General features: G+C 48.5%; 2 long non-coding RNA genes across 2 annotated transcripts; one reads left to right on the top strand and one right to left on the bottom strand.

Moving 5' to 3' along the window:
• Nucleotides 1-1,051: 1,051 nt before the first annotated feature.
• Nucleotides 1,052-14,591, top strand: LOC125354275. Its single transcript, XR_007211474.1, has 3 exons — nt 1,052-1,064; nt 5,327-5,333; nt 14,299-14,591. It is a non-coding gene; the product is annotated as an uncharacterized LOC125354275 (long non-coding RNA).
• On the bottom strand, nt 13,146-14,770 carry LOC125354274. Its single transcript, XR_007211473.1, has 3 exons — nt 14,717-14,770; nt 14,598-14,629; nt 13,146-13,271 (listed from the first exon to the last, which is right to left on the bottom strand). It is a non-coding gene; the product is annotated as an uncharacterized LOC125354274 (long non-coding RNA).
• Nucleotides 14,771-15,367: the final 597 nt, after the last annotated feature.

The raw sequence follows: 15,367 nt of genomic DNA on the forward strand, positions 1-15,367 counted from the left end.
TAACTGTGGGTTCGTACGGGTTCAAGCAATACTGTTTACAGTAGACATTTCTAGGTGTTTAGAGTCCTCTTTTCTAAAACAGATCCAGCACAGTTGTGTCAGGACTGTCAATCATTTGGCCCCACCTCTTCATCCCAAATTGGCCAATCAAAATATCTCATTCCCACTGGACTCCTCAGTGATTGGTGAAGCAGTGGTCACAGAAGCCTGGCATTCCCACTCTTTCAGAAGCTCAAGAGAAAAATCCACAGGTTGTACAAGATGGAGGAACCACACCAGCTCCTGACTGCCTTGATCTATCCATGACCTTCCTTTTTCATAGTCAATTGACAAGAACCAGTCACATACTCCCCAGCCAACTGTAAGGGAGGCTGGGAAATGTAAAAAGCCATAATGATACCAGATGAGCATCAACCTCTGTAAGCCGCGTACATTTTTTAAATTGTCAACTATTACATAAGCCATCATACTTAATTTCTGTGATTTTTCCCAGGGCTCCAGAGTCATGGCATTTAGAGAGAGAGATCAGAACCCAGGAGCCTGGGAATTATTGGCTTAACCAGCTCTGAGGAAACAGAGGATGCTAAACACACTAAGCAAGGTTGTCCTCAATGCTGTTCCATACCAGCTCACTCAAGGACATGATACCATTTCTGCCATCCTTGGACAGCCAGCCAATGCTGTGGACTCCTCCCTCGGCCTGCTAGGAGACCAGGAAACAGGGCCGCGAGGCTTCAGAGCCCCGCCAAAGCCTATAGGCCCAGGCTTCTGCAAGAAATGTTCCTGTACAATTAGGCCAGTTCCAACAAATTGGCCCAGAAAATCAAGTGTCCCCTAAGCACAGGGACTTGATCTTGAAGGAAGAGAACATTGCCAGCCTTGTACCTCTTAATCAACACAATTATGCCAAGGCCTTTGCTGACAGTCCCTCTGCTAGTCCCTACCCACCTCCAGATATTGCTCTATTGGTAAGAGCCTAATTAGTGCAAGAGGGAGGGGCAGCCCTTCTGGAGGCTTGCAGCACCTTCAAAGCAGCCATTTCCGGCAAGCAAGGGCTCTCCTGGGTCTGGGGCTCAAGGTGAGGGAAAGATGGCAGCTCCAATCTTGTAAATCAGCACGGCCTAATGTACACAATGTACACCTCCTGCTTCTAATGAGCCCATTTTCCCACAGCTGGAAGAGGCCTGCAGTGGCAGGGAGGTCTTTGATGTGATTCATTGGAAGCTTGATGCTGGCACCGGGCGCTCCGTAGCAGGCTGAGCCCTTTCATCTGGGCAGAGACAGGCAGCCCCTCCCCCCTCCCATCCCTGGCTCACCTGGAAGACAGCCTTGTACAACGGTGACTCTGGAATCAGCTGTGGAAGAAAACCAGATGGTTTTGCTTTTGCTCATCCTGATCAAATTAGCTGGGAAGCTGTCTGGGTACCTGGAGGTGGAGAGGGGTGGGAGCGGGTGGGGCAGGTGCGGAGGGGCCACCATGGAATAGATTATGCTAATGTGCTCATTTATATAAAGGGGATGTTCTTTAAGAAAATCATCCCACTAAATGAGGAAAAAATGCTTCTGATCAATGAGCAGAGGTAGACCAGACTCCCCCAAATCATCTGCCTTGTTTTTCCCCTTGTCATTGCTAACAATGGAGTTTCTTCTGCTTGGGGCCCTAGTGGGTGGGAAAGGCCCAGAAGTGGGAGTAGGTAAGCCCTGAGTCCAGGCTGCCTTGGGAGGCCTCATAGCCCAGGGGTGGTGGATAAGCTCAGGCCTTCCTGCCTCTCCACTTCTGTAACAGAGCAAGCGCCTTGCATTTCTCCTCTCCTTTCCTCCTGACATCTTTGTATCCCTCACTCCATCCTTTTTCCATGAAAGGATCATACATCTCATGAACAGGATCATGTTTCTGCTTAAAACCCTACTAAAGGTCTCATTGCTTATGAGGTGCTAGTGGCTCATGCCTATAATCCTAGCTACTCAGGAGGCTGAGATCTGAGGATCAAGGTTCAAAGCCAGCCCGTCAGGAAACTCTGCAAGACTCTTATCTCCAACTAACCAACAAAAAGCTGGAAGTGGAGACATGACTCAAGTGTTAGATTGTCAGCCATGAGTTCAAAAGTCAAGCAAGAGCCCACTTTCCCAGAGTTCAAGCCCCCAGTGCCAGCATACACACACAAGAGGCTCAGCATTTTCAAAAGTTCATAGGATGAACTCTATCATATGATCACCCCTCTCTCCCCCTCAAGCTCCTCTCTGACTGACTTTCTCTTATACAGCCATTCTAGAGTTCTTCTGCTTGGTCTAAGCAGGCCCCTCTCATCTCTGCAGCTACTGTGGCCTCTGCCCAGAACACTTTTCCCAGCACCATTGACTTCTGAAGTCCCTTGAGGCTCAAAGGAAGCATTAGGAACCTGAGAGGTCTTCCTAACGATTGCCACCCAGCCCAGCCCCGGATAACACCTCCATTTTTCCTCATGAAACCCTTAGTTCCCTGCTAGACTCCAATCCCAGGAGGACTAAGACTGCATCTTCTGTTCTGCACTGAGCTGTCTTCCTAATTCCAAGCGCAGCGCCTCTCTGCTATGAGAAGTGAGTTAATATCTGAAGAAGAAAGTAAGGAGGAAATGAAGGAAAGGGGGAGGGATAGCTTTGTCCTGTGAAAACTTCCAGTCTTGCTGGGCATGGCAGCATACACCTATAATCCCAGTTACCTGGGAGGCAGATGTAGAAGGATCACAGCTGGAGGCCAGCTGAGTAAATGTGTAAGATCCTATCTGCAAAACAAACTAAAAGCAAAAAAGACTAGAAGCATGGTTCTAGTGGTGGAGTGCCTGCCAAGCAAACACAAAGCCCTGAGTTCAAATTCCAGCTCCAAGAAGCAGCAGGAGGCAGAGGAGAAGGAAAAGGAGAGGCTGCTTCCCTCTTCCCAGCAGGGCTGTGAGAAACCCCTGCTACAGCCCCAAAGAGGACAGGGCTACCCTTAGCTCAAGCTACCTAAGACCAGCTTTGGCCCCATTTAAGAAGTTAGGGAGTCAGGGACTACTGAAGTACTCAGTCAAGCCCACACAGCCAGGAAGTGACCATCTGGTTTAAATTCAGGGTTGGATCCAGCGGCTTTTAGCGTTTGCTGCCCCTCAGGAATGACCTAAATGGTCAGATGGCTTCAAGGATCTTCTGTATGTAAATCTGAGTCTGTGGGGAAATTAATTGAACATGAAGTTGCATTGCCAAAGTAAATTATATGGTGGAAGAAAAGGTTAATCCTGAAACCCTTAAAATACTCCCACATAAAACCCAAATCCGTCATGCTTGAGGAAGCTGAGCTCACATATCACCTATTATCTGAGCCAGAAAAGGGAGTGAAATCTCCCTTTGTCAAGTATGGAACGCAGGTAAGAGAAAGCAGGGCAGAGTGAAGCGAAATGAAGATTTCACTCTAAATGGATAAATGTGCGGACTCCTCCAGCACCCAGGAGACACAGTCCAAACCGGGCTTCCCTAGAAAGGGGGCAACACAGAAGCCACGAAAGGGCTCCCCCTGTGGGGATCATTTCTGGTCTTTCCCAACCTTCCAGGTCCTCTTCAGATCATTTACTGTAAAGAAAGGTGCCTGGAGCTTCTGTAGTGACTGTGCGGGACACTCTTGAAAGGATGTGAAGGAGAAAAGATGGGAGTCCTTGATAAGGCCTTTGGATAGGAGGGAAATGCCCTAACTCCAAGTTCTTGTTAGGTGAACACTGTGTTATCCATTTTGTCACAACTTCCTTGAGTAGTCTTCTGTTTTTCATAGCTGATGGAGACACATCCTAATTGAAACACATCATGGAAAAACACTGATCTTGAGAGTTCAAATTTCAATGTTTTCCCTCTCTGAGCTTCACCTTTATCATATCCTGTTAAGAATGGAATGAAACTCATTCATACAACAAATATCAACACCTTATTTTGGAGGCTGAAAAGGTGAATGGAGCCAGCCAACAATAATGACCTCCACATTGATTGACATCTGTACTGATAGAGAAGTCACTCCAATATTTTGTGCCAGGATAAAGCACAGCATCATAGGAAGCCAACTGGCCTTGAGGTCAGATGGTCTGGGAGATCATTAGATTATAAGATGGCCTTAGAAAAATTCTATCTCTTTTCTGAGCCTCAACTTCTCCATCGGAGGAAGCAGAGGAATGTGTGGGTTATCACTGTGGGCTGAGCTTCTTGGGGCTCCACAGCCTCAAGACCAAGCTGAATTGTGATCTCACATAGGGGGGAGCAGAGATTGGTCCCACAGAACAGTAGTTGACTGAGCAGAGATCACCTGTCATCCATGGGTTGTGGGGCCTGGTCCAAAGAGAGGTTCAGTTCCAGAAAGCACATTGTGTCTGCCAGAAGATGTCTCCTGTGGCAGCTCCCACATTCAACCTGGAGTCCAGAGGAGAAACAGATAAGGAGGAGTGGCAGTGCAGCTCCAAGTCTTCCCCTAAAATATCTGTAAATCTTGGGAACAAATTCAGATCCACCTACTCTGAAGACCACATGGAAAGCAGCGGCCATGAGAATAGAAGGAATGTTCTACAAAGTGGCAGGGGAAGCTAAGAGCTACCAACACCAGAGAAGGGCAGAAGGCAACACATGGCCTCTGGGAACAAGAGGGGGTGTCCCATATGGAAAGAAGCCCTTTAGCATCCCCTTTGGTGGTCCCCTTAAACCCAGTCATAAATACCTGTGATTGTCTCTGGCCGGAGGTAATTCTCCACCAATAACAGATAGGAACTTAGAGGGAGAAGGGCCCAGCATCTCAGCTCTCCATCAGCTCTGCAGACTGGCCCCAGGACTCCTCAGAGGTTAAGACCAGGGGACCAAGGAGAGCTGGTTGACTGCCCTTCTTTCCTGGTTTCTGCTTCTCCCATTCAATGCCCTATATGCCCACTGATGTTTGTTGGGATCGTCTCCCAAAGAAACTCCTTGTGCCCAAATCCTTGTTTGGTGACTTTGTAATATTAGCACCGTGCCTGGGTGAAATTACACTTCCCAGAATCCTGTTTCCAGTTATGACAGGTCCCTAGGCCTTCCTGTGCAAGACTGAGCGCAGAGGGAAGAGGTGGCCTCAGTAGCTCCCACACCTTGTGTCTCTTCCCTTGGGGCCTTCCTTTCACTTCCCTGAGTCCCAGGGGATAGGGGTGTGTTTAGCAGGAACCCTCACCATCAGAGGGAACAAGAACAGCCAGTCTCAAAAGTTCTGCTGGGGCTCCAACTCAGGCTTTCTTATTTCCCATCTGCCTACCATTCCTGAATGCCAACAAATAGCCTTCCACTCTACTGTCAGGATCATGGTCATCCAAAGTCCCCCAGTGTGTGACATCAAATCCACCCACAAACCTCCTAATGGTGAGTGGGCACACCCACAAGGGTAGTCAGAGACCCCACAGGGGTCAGCAAAGCCCCACATGGAAGGGAATGGGTGCTGACTTCTTCCTTGTGAAGCTGGCCGATCAAACAGGGTCTGCCGTTGCTACTTGTAAGACTGGCCTATCAATCCATCTCCGCCTGAAGGAGGCCCAAGACACCCCCTCACTGCTCCCCTCCCTCCCCAACATCATGATCACCAAAAAGTACTGATAAATGTCCTGTGGGCTAGACAAATGGGCGTCACATCCTGATAACAAGTATGCTTGCTCAGCAAAATAGAATTCCCTTTACTGTATTTGACTATCCTTAAGTGAACTTTCAGGAAAAACTCCTAATTAAGACGTTATGTTTATGCACTGCATATCATTGTAATGGTGCATTATGGGAATGTGTACACAGTTTAAATACTGTTATGTAACTACCACCTGGATTCAAAACTATCCGTCACCGAGGACCCCCTCCTGCGAGTGGGACACTATGACCCTTCTTCAACTCCTATCAGCCTTCAATTTTCCCAGACACCATTCCTGGGGCCTTGAAGCTCTCTTGCACAAGCCTGCTCTCCAAGCAAGAAATGGTACCAAATACCAAAATGCTATTTCCATTTTACTTTCTGTCTACTTTCATTTCAATAAACTCGTGCTTCTCTCAGTTTTTCATTTATGACACCAAGACAACACTTAATTGAAGCCATTACCCAGTACCATTAGTGATGGTTGTGCATCTCTGACTGAATCCTCACTGATGTACCTTGACTCCCATTCTGCCTCTGGGGAAACAAACAAACAAACAAAAACCCCAAAAACATCATGAGGCAGCCAAGAACCTCTAGGATCTCCTGGAAGAAATCCACTCGAGTGGGAACCTCCACCGTGAGAGGAGACAGCACAGGATGATGGCTGGGTACCATCTTGACCCCTCCCCCAGCTGGCGAGGCCCATATGCTTGCTGCCTGATGGGGCTTCCACTCACACCCCACACCTCCTCCTGTGCTAAGAAAACAACACTGCCTGACTCTCCAGCATCCAACAAGAAATATTTCTGTTAAAATGTCAACAACATTATCACTTTGTTTTTAAGTAGTGGAATATTCTCTGGTACTTGAAATTAAGAACCTCCGTCTGTTTTCTACTCAGTTTCCTTGGGGGATTGAGTCAGACATCAAGCTCCAGGGAATTACAAAAGAACTACGAAAACCCTCATCCACCAGGAATCCGGCTGGAATCCTCTGAGATCCTAGGAAGTTGGAAACAAAGAAATTTGGGGATCCTCCAGCTTAATGATCACCATTCCAGAGCAAAGCTGTTTCTTTCTCCTCCCACTTTGAACCAACATCTTCCAGCCCATTTCTCACTGGGTCCTGTGTGTTTGAGGAGGCAGTGCCTGGCTGGAAAGTGGTGAGCGAGAGGAAAGGAAGGGCGTCACATCTTGAGGTTCTTTTGGTCCCTGAACACTCATTCTGAAAGAGCTCCCAGCCCTCTGTGAACTTCCACTCGAACCTTCTCTCCATACAAGTGAGGAAATCAAGGCACAGGAGCAAGAAAATCACCAGCCATGAACTTGGAGCGAGGATGGTGGCTAATTCATCTATGCATCCTCAGATCAGGACTTAACACCAACCCAGGGAAGGAAAGAGAAAGGGGAGGAAGGAAAAGGGACGGGAAGAGGGAAGGGAGGACTTGAGCTAATAACAAACCTAGAACTAGAAGTGACTGTTCCAACTGCCAGTTCACTTGAATCTTTCCTCTTCCTTCATGTCTTTTCATCCCACCAACTGACCAAAACTACAATTGCTCTTATATCATTTACCCAGAATCCTCCTGGGTTGCCCCCCGCCCCCAGCCAATTCTGGCTCCTAGTCTCAGAAAGTAGAACTTTTTACAATAGCAATTAAAAGTGATTTTGAGTAAAGGCATGACAACTGTGGTTGCTGGGGCAGCTTTCCCAAGCCCATCGGATGAGAGTCTCCCACTGTGAAACTGAGTGTGGAATTAGACAGCTTTCAGTCCGCCTCACCACCACCTCCAGCCCTACACTCTCCACGTAATGGTCACTGGGAGATATTAGCATCTAAATTATTTTAAGGAGATATAATAAGATTCACCCAGCAGGCCATTAATGACGAAAGAGATTATTATTGGAAAAAATCCAAGACTGACTTTGAGCAGAGGTGATTCATCGAAATGACCTCTTCCCCACACCCCAGAGCATCCTGGTCCCCAGAGACGAGACAGATTTGAAAAAGTAACTGCCGTGGAACATGCACACGCTTATGCAAGAGGATCTTCTGGAAGGAATCCCTGGAGAATGAGGGTCAGGAGTGCATAGCAGTGAGATAAATGAGATGCTCCCTGAATCGTAAGAATGCTCTGTGGCAGAATTTACAGGAAGCATCTCAAGTCTCCATTTTTGGCAAGCATCCAGCCAGAGTTGTCAAGTATTAGATTAATTTTAATTCAATGCAAAAACCCACATCAGTGTAATGTTGCAATCGAGAGTTGAAACATACAAAAGCCAAGAGTCCTTGAAGGGGATCATTCTGAAGCCCGAGCCTCCTTTCACGTGTCCATCAAAAGAAACACGTCCTCTGAGCATCCCTCGCTACCTACCGCCTTCAAATCCGACCTTTCAGCTGGTAAATGGCCCCCTTGGTGGTGACCTGAAGGGATAGGGAGACTGATGCATGTGACCTCACAGGTTCTGGCCACGTGTCATTCAAGACCCTCCACCATGTAGCTTCAAATGCCCTTCCCAATCTTACCTTTTTGTACAGTCCTCGGAGTTTCAAAGATTGCGGCTTTGCCAGCCCTTAGATCACTTTGGTATGTTCCACTTGAACATGTAGCCTAGTTGGCTCTTTTCACAGACCTGGAAGGGAGCAGCCCAACACACTGTGTATTCCCGGGCACCCCCTCCACCAAGCTCCCCTCTTCGGGTGGAGATAGGAATATATGACCAAAGGGAGGCTAGCTGATGGCTAGCCAGTGGACAGATTTCTCTTGAAATTTTTAACTAGAAGATTCAAAGGATGCTGAGCAGGTAATCGTATGAAGCCTATGAAATTGGAAAGATATGTTGAGGCCATAGGGCGTGAGGAACAAGCAGAGCTACCCTCAGAGGAGACAACACATGAAATTACAAGACAGGGTGGAGAAGAGGGCCCGGCTTCCTCTTCCTCTTCTTGCCAGCTCATTTTGTCTATTTGTCTGTCTGCCATCTGTCTGTATGTCTCTCTCTGTCTCTCTGTCTCTCTGTCTCTGTCTCTCTCTTCTTTCTTCTTCTTCTTCTTCTTCTTCTTCTTCTTCTTCTTCTTCTTCTTCTTCTTCTTCTTCTTCTTCTTCTTCTTCTTCTTCTTCGTCTTCGTCTTCCTGGCTGTTCTGGGGTCCATGATACATCCCTCTAGCCTGATAAGCCATTTCTCTTAGCAGTGTATTATGCTGAGCATGTGGTTTTCATGGGTTCAGACCCTCCCCCTGAGAACACACAACATCACCCTGATACAAGCCATGCCTGTCATCCAACTGCCCCCCAGCACATGGCCATACGTGTGGCCCATATAGAGTCTCCACCTTCACCGGTTTGCATACAGCAGGGTTTCTCATGTCTCTTTCTGCTGAGATGGCCTCCCTCACCTGGGAATGAAGAATGATTGGCACGTGCACCCTCATCTTCCAGAGAAACAGAACCAATGAGGGGTGCATGGAAGGAGAGTTACTGGATAGATACAGTGGCACACATCTGGGGTCCTGGCATTTCAGAAGGAGAGAAGCAGAGTTACATAGAAAATCTAAAGCCAGCTTGAATGACTTAGTGATACCCCCTGGGGGGGAGCAGGGGAGAGGAGGAGGAGGAAGAGGAGAGAGAGAGAGAGAGAGATTGGAAGTAATTGGATCCTACCATTTAGAAGGCAGGCAAATCTAAAATCTCTAGGTTGGGCCAGGGCAGTCTGCTTTCTTTTTTCTTTTTTTTTTTTGGCCAGTCCTGGGGCTTGGACTCTGGGCCTGAGCACTGTCCCTGGCTTCTTTTTGCTCAAGGCTAGCATTCTACCACTTGAGCCACAGCACCACCTCTGGCCTTTTCTATATATGTGGTACTGAGGAATCGAACCCAGGGCTTCATGTATACGAGGCAAGTACTCTTGCCACTAGGCCATATTCCCAGCCCCCAGTCTGCTTTCTTAAAGCTGGACGGCGAGGGTCGATGCCGGTGCTCCCTTAGGAGGCTGGGCAAGCAGAGGGAGGCGAACACCAGGGCTCTGGCTCCTGGGACAAAGCTAAGGGCCCCACTCTGCTCGGTGCCCACCGTGGCTGCGATTCTTCAAGGTCACCACAGCATGGTCTTGGTCCACATTTGTATCTCTGTCCCAATGCATGACTAGGTGGTCCAGCCACTGGTCTGGAAAATTCTGTGCAGTCCTGTTGAGACTAAAGGATGGGGTATGAATCAGGAGCTGAGAGTTCATTCAAAAGGTATGCGACCAGGTTAGCTGTGGAACTGTTGGTTTATATTCCTCATTGCTCTCCATTGTCAGTCATGCTTGGGGATGCCCAGGCCCTCCAGTGCCCCCCATTTCCTGGGGAGGATTGAGGATAGCCATCCTGAGCCAAGCAGATTGCCTTCAAAACAATTTTCTTCTGGGCTTTGAATTCTTAAATCCTGAAGATTGTGTTGTGTTCTGTTGGTTGTAGTAGCGGGGATAAACTCAGGGCCTAGCACTCCACTTCTTGAACCACCACACCTCCAGATTTTTTTGTTTATACTTTGGTTTTGAGATAAGGTTTGCCCAGGATGGCCTTGAACTTCTGATCCTGAACCCAGGGCTCTTTGAAGACAGTCTGTGATTACCTCCCCCACTTCCATTACCTGGCCTTATCTCTTTAGTCCCCTATCTGATATACAAACATGCACACGTGTGTGTACCTGCATGGTCATGTGTACACATGTGTGCAGGTATACATGTGCTCATGTGCACATGCCTCTCCCTGTGCATATATCTGCATTCATATCTGTTCATGTCCATACACATGTACACATACATACACATACACACACATACACATACACACACACACACACACACACGACTTTTAACAAGACTGAACTTCTTCCTGAACTCATCGTGCTTTTCCCTCCCACATATCTCCCCCCAAGTCAACACTCGCTGGACCTTTGTACCTGTTCCCACCTCTTTCTAGAACAAACCTGTCCTTTGCCCTTTCTTTTACCTAGCTACTTTTTAGTCCTATACTAGGCCCAGGATTCAGGATTGTAATTGCCTACACCTATCTGTCTGAGCAACAGAACATACATCTGTTCTGCTTCATACCCCTGGTACCTAACACAAGCACCGTCATACCCCTGGTTCCTAGCCAAGCACCTTGACCTCCCTGTACCTAGCACGAGCATGCCATGCTCATGATAATGTGTGGAATTGATGAATGGTCCAAGCATCACCCATCCCCACTACCCCAGGGAAATTGTCTGAGCTCCACCCCTGCTACCACATAGGGTCCCAATAATATCTTATCTGTGTGCTGCCATGTCTCTGGGGCATGGTTCCCTACGTGCTACCTCTTCCAGGGCCCAGAATGAGGGGTACTGGGGTTTGACTATGATCCAGTAGCATCGTCAAATAGTTAGCATTCCATCAGGCTGGCCCCGTCCTCTTGTGGACACTTAGGAACCTGTGAGTCAGAGTGAGCTCTCACTGCTGATAGCATATCAGGAAATCTCCATGAGATATGGCCCCTGTCCCAGCCCAAACTGATGGCCATGCCAAGCCGAGAGATAAGAGGTGAGGACTCCAGTGGCTGAGGACAGGGAAGAAAAATGGCTGTTTCGTGCGGGGCTTCCATGTAGGATGGTTCTGAGCTAGAGTGGATATGATTCTTGCCCTTGGAGAGGCACGGTTTAGACATTTCCCCTAGGGAGACACCACGGAGGCCCAGCTTCATCCGGGTCACTGAACGCTGTCATCCCTCCCTGCTGTGACAGATCTGGCAGCTGGGTGAGCTCAGCCTCTTTGTAGCTTCCTCTCCATTCTGCACCCATACCTCCTCCAGGGGTCCCCACCTTGGGAAGGCCACACCTTCACCCTCTCAGAAGCCACTTCCACCTTCCCCCACCCTAATGGGATTCTATCATTCTCCTGTTCCAAAGCCCAGGGGATCTGGGGAGACGGGTATGGCGGGGGGAGGGGGAGACTGGTGGTAGCATGCTCACCCAACTGGGTTTGGGTAAGGAAGTGGGGACATTATTATCTAGTGGCTGATGCCAGAGTCTCTCTTAGGAAGGAAAATGCTAGTCTTTGGGGGAAAAGAAAACCTTGTGAAGTAGAGTGGGGGTTCGCTACAATGAAACAGGGTTCCCCCCAAGGGAGGGGATTCCTGGTTCCCCCAAGAGTCCACCACACAGTCTCCAGCTACAAGGTGACAAAAAGACAGTTTTATTGGGGAAGTAAAAAGTGAACAAAAAGTGAACCGACAGGCCTTGGTCGCAGCCCGGACTCGGGAGCCGAAACTGCCAACCACGTGTGGAGCCCAGACTCGGGAGCTGGGCTTGTACACACCGGGGCGGCCCCGTTTTTTTCTTGTACATGAAAATCAAATCATTGATTTCTCTAAGAGCTTTTTGCCTGGACTGTAACATGGTTCCATCCACAGGTTTTTGGGGAGAGCAAGCATGATACAAGAGCCAGTCTGATGTTACTGCTGTTCTTAGGGTTGTACCCAGAAAGAACCTGGTTATCTATGAGGTCCACCCCCAGGGCAGTTACAGGTGTTCTCACCTGTTTTAAGTCTCCATCCAGTTACCTAGGTAACTGGCATACCTCCTCTGAGGTCGCACCCTAGTTCATCTGGACACCCTAATACACTTGGATATACCTCCCACTCCAAGCATTTCCTGGGAGTGACTCTGTAGCCTGCCACGCATGTTTTTCTCAACTCCAGTTAACTTAGAGGAGTAGGAAGGTTACCACAGGAAGAATGTCTCCCCAGTATCTTAGATTTACTACCCACTATCATAGATGACTGGCAAGTTCCTGCCCAGTAGAAAGACATGGGCATTTAGAAAGGCATGCTTACAAACCATTCTTTTAGGACCTCCCGGCTCCAGTTAACTTTTGAAAGGCCAAACACAGGTGACTCTGAGATCTGACACTGTCTCTGCCATCCAAGCAGTGGCTTGCTGCCTCTGGATGCTCCATTTGTCCCAGGAGTGACTTTTCCACTCAGAGGTAAATGCGCCTTTGGCATTTCTCTTGGCCCGTCACTGGACTTGGACTCAGGGCTTGAGTGCTGTCCCTCAGCTCTCCAGCTCAAGACTAGCACTCTACCACTTTGAGCCTCAAAGCAACTCACAGCTCTGTTCCCAGCACTCTGCTGGCTGAGTAGAGACGAAGACTCTCACAGGGACCTTTCTCTGCCCGGGCTGGCTTTGAACCGCAGATTTCAGATCAGTGAGTCATATAAGAGGCCACTTTACTCCAATTAAAGCAACAAGGTGGTCCACACAGAAATAGTTTTTAAGTATGCTCTTACCTGGAACTTGCTAAGGAATCACCTGTCCTGTGTGGGTCTGTTGAAAACTGTTACAAAATGCCTATAGACAGACTGGAAATGCATTTTTGATTCTCAGTTTCTCTTTTGACAATGTAATAAACCTCCAAAAATTTGGTAATGCTCAAACTCCAAGTTCCATCTTAAACTCGTCCATTCTTACTCTTTATCAAAGTCACAAGAACATTACTAGTTCAAATGTTTTACAAATGTCCATTTTAGTGGGTCATCACCAGATTGCATCACCTTCCACTTGTCCTCCTTGGTCAGGTTAGCTGCTTTGACGTGGGAAGCGTGGATCCAGGTCTTTAGGCCATCTACCTTGACAGCAGTCGGAGTGGTCAGGACTACAGTGTAGGGGCCTTTCCAGCGAGGCTCCAAGGACTCAGTCTTATGTCGCCTTACCCACACCACCTGTCCTGGCACAAAAGGGTGTAAGGCTGGGGCATCTTTAGGCAGCTTCTCATGAGCGGCCTTGATCTGGGAATAAAGTTCATTTTGGATTCTCTGCAGGGCCTGTAAGGACTGTAACAAATGTTGGTTAGACAATTCAGCTATGGCTTCAGAACCAAGCTTAGGGCATAAGGGAGGAGGCCTCCCGAACATTATCTCATAAGGTGTGATGCCCTTAAGTATGGTGTACAGCGTACCCGCAGAAGGGCAAATGGTAGGAGGGCCGTCCAGTTTTCGCCAGTCTCAAGGGTCAATTTGGTTAAGGTCTCCTTTAGAGTTCTATTTGTCCTCTCTACCTGATCTGAACTTTGGGGATGATAGGCACAATGTAATTTCCAATTAATCCCCAATGACTTACCCAAAAGCTGGGTTACCTGAGAGATGAAAGCAGGGCCATTGTCCGAGCCTATGGCCACTGGGAGTCCAAACCTGGGAATTATCTCCTCTAGCAGCTTCTTCATTACAGTCTGCGCTGTTTCCCACTTGGTTGGGAAAGCTTCTGTCCATCCTGAAAAGGTGTCTACAAAAACTAGCAGGTACTTACATCCATACTTGCTTGTTTTTACCTCAGTAAAGTCTACCTCCCAATAGGCTTCTGGCACCGTTCCTCTTTCCCTCCTTCCTTTGACAGCTACTCCACCAGCAGCATTTGTCCTCTGGCATGGCACACACCGGCTGGTAATATCCTCTAGCATTTTGTCCATTTCAGGTATATAGTAGAACCGGCGGATTAATTCCGCTAGCTTGCTTTTTCCTAGATGGGTTCCCTGGTGTATTTGCTTAATGAGAGTCTGTCCTAATGCTCGTGGAAGAATAATTCTTCCACTGTGAGTCTGTTTCCAGTTTCCCTTTTCACTTACATTGTGAAGAGACTGGAGAAACTTTTGATCTTCAGAAGAATACTGGGGCTCCTCTGGGAGGGCTGGCGTTGGGAGAAGGGCTAATGCCATCGGGCCCCTATCTCTTGTAGCCACTTCCCGTGCAGCCTCATCCGCTCTCCGGTTCCCCTTTGCTTCCTCTGAGTTTCCCTTCTGATGTCCTTGGCAGTGCATTACAGCAACTGCCTTTGGCAACCATATGGCCTGAAGTAGGCCTAATATCTGTTCTTTGTTTTTGATGGTTTTGCCTTCTGCTGTCAGCAGCCCACGTTCCTTATAAATGGCCCCGTGTACATGTACAGTGGCAAATGCATACCTGCTGTCTGTATAGATGTTGACCTTCTTGTCCTTTCCCAGCGTCAGAGCTTGGGTTAGGGCAATGAGCTCAGCTTTTTGCGCTGAGGTGCTCACTGGTAACGGCTCAGCCCAGATGACCTGGTCCCCTTCCACGACCGCTGCTCCCACTAGCCTTACTCCGTCCATCACGTAGCTGCTCCCATCGGTGAACATGGTCTTTTCCGAGTAGCGGGACATCTGTGAGGTCTGGTCGAATGCTGTGGACATGGGCCACAACCTCCGCACAGTCATGCAGCACTGTCTGATCAGTGTCTGGCAGCAGGGTGGCAGGGTTGAGGGCTGTGGAAGCTCGGAAAGTCACTTTAGGCTGATTGAGCAACAGGGCCTGGTACTGTGTTAGCCTGGCATTGGACATCCACCGGTCCGGGGGGCTTCGCAACAAGTTACTTTTGTCCTTTGGTTGGTCATCGGCCCTAAGGCCTGCTTTAAAACAGACATGTCTGCTCCAGTGTCCACTAAGAATCTGACTGGTTTTCCCTCCACTTTTAGAGTTACCCTAGGCTCTGGGAGGGGAGAGCCCCGACTCTGTCAATCATCCAAGGCCAGTGTTTTGGTTTCCCTTCTCTCTGAGCATTCTCCTCTCCAATGCCCTTTCCTCTTGCAGTAGCTGCACTGATCCTTCTCTAACATCCACGCTCTTTCCCTACTTTTACTTCTACTTCTCCATAGTCTTCTCTCACGGGGCTCAGAGCCTGTTTTCCTCTTCTGTTCCTCTTGGGAGATAGCAAA

This window comes from Perognathus longimembris, chromosome 7 (assembly GCF_023159225.1).
Source record: "Perognathus longimembris pacificus isolate PPM17 chromosome 7, ASM2315922v1, whole genome shotgun sequence".
NCBI lineage: Eukaryota > Metazoa > Chordata > Mammalia > Rodentia > Heteromyidae > Perognathus > Perognathus longimembris.